The sequence below is a fragment of the Durio zibethinus genome, chromosome 9, assembly GCF_047325235.1.
Source record: "Durio zibethinus cultivar Kanyao isolate XHJ-2024 chromosome 9, ASM4732523v1, whole genome shotgun sequence".
In the NCBI taxonomy this organism is placed as follows: Eukaryota; Viridiplantae; Streptophyta; class Magnoliopsida; order Malvales; family Malvaceae; genus Durio; species Durio zibethinus.
The window spans coordinates 84,235-92,298 of NC_143170.1; positions in this window are offsets into that span (position 1 = coordinate 84,235).

Here is an 8,064-nt window from a genome sequence, read left to right on the forward strand (position 1 = left end):
ATTTATCGAGCAAGCTCAAATAGTTATGACTGTTTGACAAAACAAAAGTCATAATGATTTGAATTATATAATTGTTCAAATAATCATAACTATTTAAACTTATTTAGTAAACAAATTCATTTTTTAAATCATTTACTTATTAGTTGTCAAAATATTAATAAATTTGTATTATTTTAATTGAAACAAGCTTTTATGAATACAAAAAAAATATTTTATAACAAAACAAAAGGTTATAGCAATTTGAAATAGGTAACTGTTCAAATAGTCATAACTATTTGAACTTGTCTATAAACAGATTTAGTTTTTAAATCTCTTACTTATTAATTTTTGAAATATTAATAAATTAAAATTATGTTATTCCTAATCAGTTGTATGAACAAACCAATTGTTTTATGACAAAACAAAAGGTCATAATGATTTGAAATAGATAATTGTTTAAACAATTATAACTATTTGTACCGGTCATGCCAATAAATTCATTTTTTTAATCCATTATTTATTAATTTTAATTTTTAGAATATTAATAAATTAGCATACTTTATTCCAAATAGGATTATATCAATAGAAAATTTATTTTATGACAAAACAAATGGTCATAACAGTTTGAAATAAATAATTGTTCAAATTGTTATAGCTAATTGAACTAGTTTTATATAGATTTATTTTTTAAATCTCTTATTAATTATCAAAATATTAATAAATTCATATTATTTTATTATAAATAAACTTATATGAATAAAAACATTTGTTTTATGACAAAACAAAAGGTCATAACGATTTGAAATAGAGAATTGTTCACATAGCCGTTAAATGTCTTAGTTATTAATTTTCATAATATAATTAGATTAGATTACTTTATTTCAAATAAGCTTGTATGAACATAAATAATTATTTTATAATGAAACAAAAGATTATAACTATTTGAAATATATAATTATTTAAATAGTCATAATTATTTGAACTGGTTCAATAAGCATATTTATTTTTTAAATCTCATACATATAAAATTTTGCAATATTAATAAATTAGTATTATTTTATTCTGAATTGGCTTGTATGATGAAGAACAATTGTTTTATGACAAAACAAAAGTTCATAATGGTTTGAAATAGATAATTGTTCAAATGTGTTAGCTTTATAGGTGAGATGATGACCAAGAGGGGGGTGAATTGGATTTCTCCAAATTCTTCCCAAACAATGATTTCAATTTAGTTGAATGAAAATTAAAACAATAAGCACTTTTGATGAAAATATAAAGCAAACAATAACAATTAATGAACCTAAAATCAAATATAAGCAACAATAAATTGTAAAGAAATAGGGATAGAAAAATCAAACACAATGATTTATAGAGGTTCGGTCCTTCTCCACAAGGCACCTACATCCTCTCTTCTTGGTTATCCATACCAAGGCTTCACTCCACTATTCTTGAATTGAGAATACAACCTATCTTTTTCTTCCTAAGGCTTAAGATAGAAACCTCTACCCTTTGTAGTATTTTACCTAATCTCACTACAAAGCTTTCAAGAGGATACCTCACCTCTTGTTCTCTTCCACCCTTGTATATCAAAGGTAATTTTACAAATAATAGAACAACTTCTCTAAGGCTAAGTGTTTGCTAAGTTTAAGTACAAGAAAATGATGAATGAACAACAAATAAAAATCAGATACAATAAATACAAAGATATGGACTTTGAAGCTCTAAAAACTCTAGATTTTTTTTTATAGAATGAAAATATAGCTTGTTGGCTCTTGCTCTCTTGATTTATCAATCCTTTTGGTGTGTTGGAGTGCCCAATTTATAGAGAAATTAAAGAAGTAGCCATTGGGGAAGCTTGGGAAGTGAAATTGAATGCATGAAAACAATAGCCGTTGGTGTGATTCTACCTAGACTCAATTGATCCCTTCCTTGAGGGGATCAATTGGTTCAAGTTTTATGCCATTTCATGCTTTAAAAACATAACCCGATTGATCCCTTCCATGAGGGGATCGATCCTGTTAATGGTTGGGTGGTTATCTCCTGTTTTGCACTCTACTCACTAATTTAATCATATCTTAAGTTATATAAATCCAAATCAGAAAAAGTTTGAAGATTTAGAAACTATACTTAAAGGGCTTTCTATCCATATAAAATTCATCACTAATTCATTGAGTACGAATTATAGTGAATTTTCAAAGTTACCCATTGTATAGTTTTTTTGACAACTACAGAGTGTCTAGTAAAAATTCAAAATCTTTTCTTAAAAAATTTGAATTTTGATTTTGTTTGATCCATTAGAAAGTAGACTCAAAGAGCCCAACCATATAAAATTCAAATATTAAAACTTTATGAATTAATACAAAAAAATAAAATAAATTCAATGTTGGAAAACTTTGTTCTGGTAAAACAACTTTCTTAAGTTAATATTTTTCTCAAAACCAATATTATCAAAATTGTATTAAGTCCAAAATAAATAAATTCACTTTAAAAACAACAATTGGACTTTCATTTAAGCTCAAATAAATAATCTTTAAAGATAGATTTGGTTTGAGAAATATAAAACCAAGAAAGGTTTGTTTAAACTTTGAAAATCATATTATTTATTTAGTACCAAAATATAAAACTTAAGAACATGTACTAAATAAATCTTTTTCAAAATTTTGATCAAGTTTATTTATCTTTAATGTTTTGTCATTTCAAAATAAGGATCAATTCAAGGCTAACAAAATGGCTATAATTATTTAAACTGATTTGATAAACTGATTTATTTTTTAAATCTCTAACTTTTCAATTTTTGAAATATTAATAAAGTAATATTATTTTATGTTGGATAAGCTATTATGAACTAAAACAATTGTTTTATGATAAAACCAATGTTCGATAAATAGATTTTTTTTGTAATTTCTTGCTTATTAATTTTTTGAATGTTAATAAAATAGTATTATTTTATTTCAAATAAGAATATATAAACTAAAATAACTATTTTATGACTAAACAAAAGGTCATAACGATTTGAAATAAAAAATTGTTCAAATAATCTTAATTATTTAAACTAGTTCTATAAACATATTTATTTTTTAAATCTCTTGGCTATTAATTTTTAAAATATTATTATTTTAGCAATATTTTACTCCAAATAAGCTTGTATAAACAGAAACAATTTTTTTATGACAAGACAAAAATCATAATGATTTGAGATAAATAATTGTTTAAATAGTCATAACTATTTGAATTAGTTCAATAAGCAGATTTAGTTTTTAAATCTCTTATTAGTTTTTGAAATATCAATAAATTAGTATTATTTTATTTTGAATAATTTTGTATGAATAAAAATAATTTGTAAACAAAATGTCATAACGATTTGAAATAGATAATAGTTCCAATGGACATGATTATTTGAACTTATTCAGTAAATAGATTTATTTTGTAAATTTCCAACTTATTAATTTTTAGAATATTAATAAATTAGTATTATTTTATTTCAAATAAACTTTTATGAATAGAAACATATGCTTTATGACAAACAAGATATCATAACGATTTGAAATAAATAATTGTTTAAATAGTCATAACTATTTTAACTTACTAGGCAAATAGATTTATTTTTTAAATTTTTTACTTATTAATTTTTTAAATTTAAATAAATTAGTATTATTTTATTCCAAATAAGCTTTTATGAATAGAAACAATTAGTTTATGATAAAACAAAAGGTAATAACGATTTGAAACAGATAAAATCATTATAACCTTTTTGTTTTGTCATAAAACAATTATTTATGTTCAAAGAAGCTTATTTAGAATAAAATAATACTAATCTAATAATATTATGAAAATTAATAACTAAGAGATTTAAAAAATAAATTGTTTGCTGAACCAATTTAAATAATTAAGGCTATATGAATAATTTTCTATTTCAAATCGTTATGACTTTTTGTTTTGTCGTAAAACAAATATTAAGTTTGTTCAGAATAAAAAAATATTAATTTTTAATATTTTGAAAATTAATAAGAGATTTAAAAAAATATGTTTACCAAAGTAGTTCAATTAGTTATAACAATTTGAACAATTATTTATCTCAAATATTTATGACCATTTGTTTTGTCATAAAACAATTGTTTCTATTGATACAGTGTTATTCAAAATAAAAGCAATGCTAATTTATTAATATTCTAACAATTAATAAGTAACAGATTTTAAAAAATGAATCCATTGGTTTGACCCATACAAATAGTTATATTAGTTTGAACAATTATCTATTTCAAGTCATAATGACCTTTATTTTGTTAGAAAATAATTATTTATGTTCGTACAAGCTGAATCTTCAAAATATTAATAGATTAGTATTATTTTATTATAAATAATTTTGCATGAATAGATATAATTGTTTTATGACAAAATAGGAGGTCATAATGATTTGAACTAGATAATTGTTCAAATGGACATGACTATTTAAACTTGTTCGGTAAATATATTAATTTTTAAATCTCCTACCTATTAATTTTCAAAATATTTATAAATCAGTATTATTTTATTCTGAATAAACTTATATGAATAAAAACAATTATTTTATAACAAAACAAAATATAATAACTATTTGAAATAAATAATTATTCAAATAGTGATAACTATTTAAACTTGTTCAGTAAATAGATTTATTTTTAAATCTTTTACTTATTTATTTTTGGAATATTAATAAATTAGTATTATTTTATTTCAAATATGCTTGTATGAATAGAAACAATTGGATTATGACAAAACAAAAGGTCATAACTATTTGAAATAGATAATTATTCAAATTATCATAACTATTTGAATGTGTTCAAAAAATAGATTTCTTTTTTAAATTTTTACTTATTAGAATATTAATAAATTTATATTATTTTATTCAGACTAAGCTTTTATGAATAGAAACAATTATTTTATGATAAAAAACAAAATGACATAACAATTTGAAATAGATAATTGTTCAAATAGTCATAACTATTTGAACTTGATTGGAAAATAGAATTATTTTTTAATTCTCTTACTCATTAATTTTCAGAATATTAATAATTTAATATTATTTTATTTTGAATAAGCCTATATAAACTGATACAATTGTTTTGTTATGACACAAAAGGTCACAATGATTTGAAATGGATAATTATTCAAATAGTTACACCTATTTGAACTTATTTTATAAACATATTTATTTTTAAAATCTTTTTCTTATTAATTGTCAAAATATTAATAAGTTAATATTATTTTAATTCGAATAAGCTTGTATAAACAAAAATAATTATTTTATGACAAAACAAAAAGTCATAAGAATTTGAAATAAATAATTGTTCAAATAGTCATAGCTATTTGAACTTATTCAATAAATAGATTTATTTTTTAAATCTTTTATTTATTAGTCATCTAAATATTAATAAATTTGTATTATTTTAATTGAAATAGGCTTGTATGAATAGAAAAAATAATTTAATGACAAAACAAAAGGTTATAGCAATTTGAAATAGGGAATTATTCAAATAGTCACAAATATTACAACTTGTTCGATAAACAGATTCAATTTTTAACTCACTTATTTATTAATTTTTTGAATATTAATAAATTAGAGTTATGTTATTCCAAATAAGCTTATACAAAAGAAACAATTGTTTTGTGACAAAACAAAAGTTCATAATAATTTGAAATAAATAATGTTTCAAACAGTCATAACAATTTGTATTGGTCAAGCCAACAGATTCAGTTTTTAAATCCGTTACTTATTAATTTTTAGAATATTAATAAATTAGCATTACTTTATTCCAAATAAGTTTGTTTCAATAGAAACAATTATTTTACAACAAAACAAATTGTCATAACGATTTCAAATAGATAATTATTCAAATACACTTAACTACTTGAACTGGTTCAATAATATTTTATTCTGAATAAGCTGGTATGAACATCAATAATTGTTTTATGACAAAACAAAAGGTTATAATGATTTGAAATATATAATTGTTCAAATAGTTATAACTATTTAAACTGGTTCAGTAAATAGATAATCTCCTACTTAGTAACTTTTGAAATATTAATGAATTAATATTATTTTATTCCAAATAGGCTTGTTTGATGAAAAACAATTGTTTGATGACAAAACAAAAGTTCATAATAATTTGAATTAGATAATTGTTCAAACAGCTATAACTATTTAAGTTGATTCGATAAACTAATTTATTTTTCAAATCTCTAACTTCTCAATTTTTGAAATATTAATAAAGTATTATTATTTAATTTTGGATAAGCTTTTATGAACTGAATAATTGTTTTATGATAAGCAAAAGGCCATAATAATTTTAAATAGATAATTGTTCAAATAGTCATAACTATTTGAACTTGTTTGGCAGCAGATTTTTTTTTTAATTCCTTGCTTATTAATTTTTTGGATGTTAATAAAATAGTATTATTTTATTTCGAATAAGCATGTATGAACTGAAATTATTATTTTATAACTAAACAAAAAGTCAGAACAATTTGAAATAGATAATTATTCTAATAGTCTTAACTATTTAAACCAGTTCATCAAACACATTTATTTTTAAATCTCTTACTTATTAATTTTTAGAATATTATTAGTTTAGCAATATTTACTCCAAATAAGTTTGTATGAATAGAAACAATTGTTTCATGATAAAACAAAGCTCATAGCAATTTGAGATAGATAATTGTTCAATAATTATAACTATTTGAAGCGGTCCAATAAATAGATTTAGTTTTTAAGCTTATTAATTTTTGAATATTAATAAATTAGTATTATTTTATTCTAAATAATTTTGTATGAATAGAAACAATTGTTTTACGACAAAACAAATTGTCATAATGATTTAAAATTGGTAATAGTTCTAATGGACATAATTATTTGAACTTGTTGGGTAAACAGATTTATTTTTTAAACTTCCAACTAATTTTTTTAATATTAATAAATTAGTATTATTTTATTTCAAATAAACTTGTATGAATAAAAATAATTGTTTTATGACAAAACAAAAGATCATAACAATTTGAAATAAATAATTATTTAAATAGTCATAACTATTTGGACTCACTCAATAAATAGATTTATTTTTTAAATCTTTTACTTATTAATTTTTGGAACTTTAATAAATTAATATTATTTTATTCAGAGTAAGCTTTTATGAACAAAAACAATTGGTTTATGACAAACTAAAAGATCATAACGATTTGAAATAGATAATTGTTTAATAGTCAAAACTATTTGAACGTGTTCAAAAAATAGATTTATTTTTAAATTTTTGCTTATTAATTGTTGGATTATTAGTCAGTTTATATTATTTTATTCAAAATAAGCTTGTATGAATAGGAATAATTGTTTTATAACAAAACAAAAGGTCGTAACGATTTGAAATAGATAATTGTTCAAATAGTTATAACTATTTGAACTTGTTCAATAAATAGATTCATTTTTTAAATCTCTTACTCATTAATTTTTGGAATATTAATAAATTAGAATTATATTATTTTGAATAAGCTTGTACGAACAGCAACAATTGTTTTGTGACAAAACAAAAAGTCATAATGATTTGAAATAGATATTGTTCAAACAGCCATAATTATTTGCATTGTTCAGGCCAACAAATACATTTCCTAAATCTTTTACTTATTAATTTTTAAAATATTAATAAATTAGCATTACTTTATTCCGAATAAGACTATATGAACAGAAATAATTATTTTATGACAAAACAAATGGTCATAATGATTTGAAATAAATAATTGTTCAAATAGTTATAACTAATTGAATTGGTTTGATAAACAAATTTATTTTTTAAATCTCTTATTAATTTTTAAAATATTATAAATTAATATTATTTGGTTCCAAACAAACTTATATGAACAAAAACATTTGTTTTATGACAAAACAAAAGGTAATAATGATTTGAAATAGATAATTGTTCAAATAATCATAATTATTTGAACTAGTTTGAAAAACATAATTATTTTTTAAATCTCTTACTTAATAATTTTTGAAATATTAGTAAATTTGTTTTGTTTTATTCCAAATAGGTTAGTAAGCACTGAAAATTTGTTTTACGA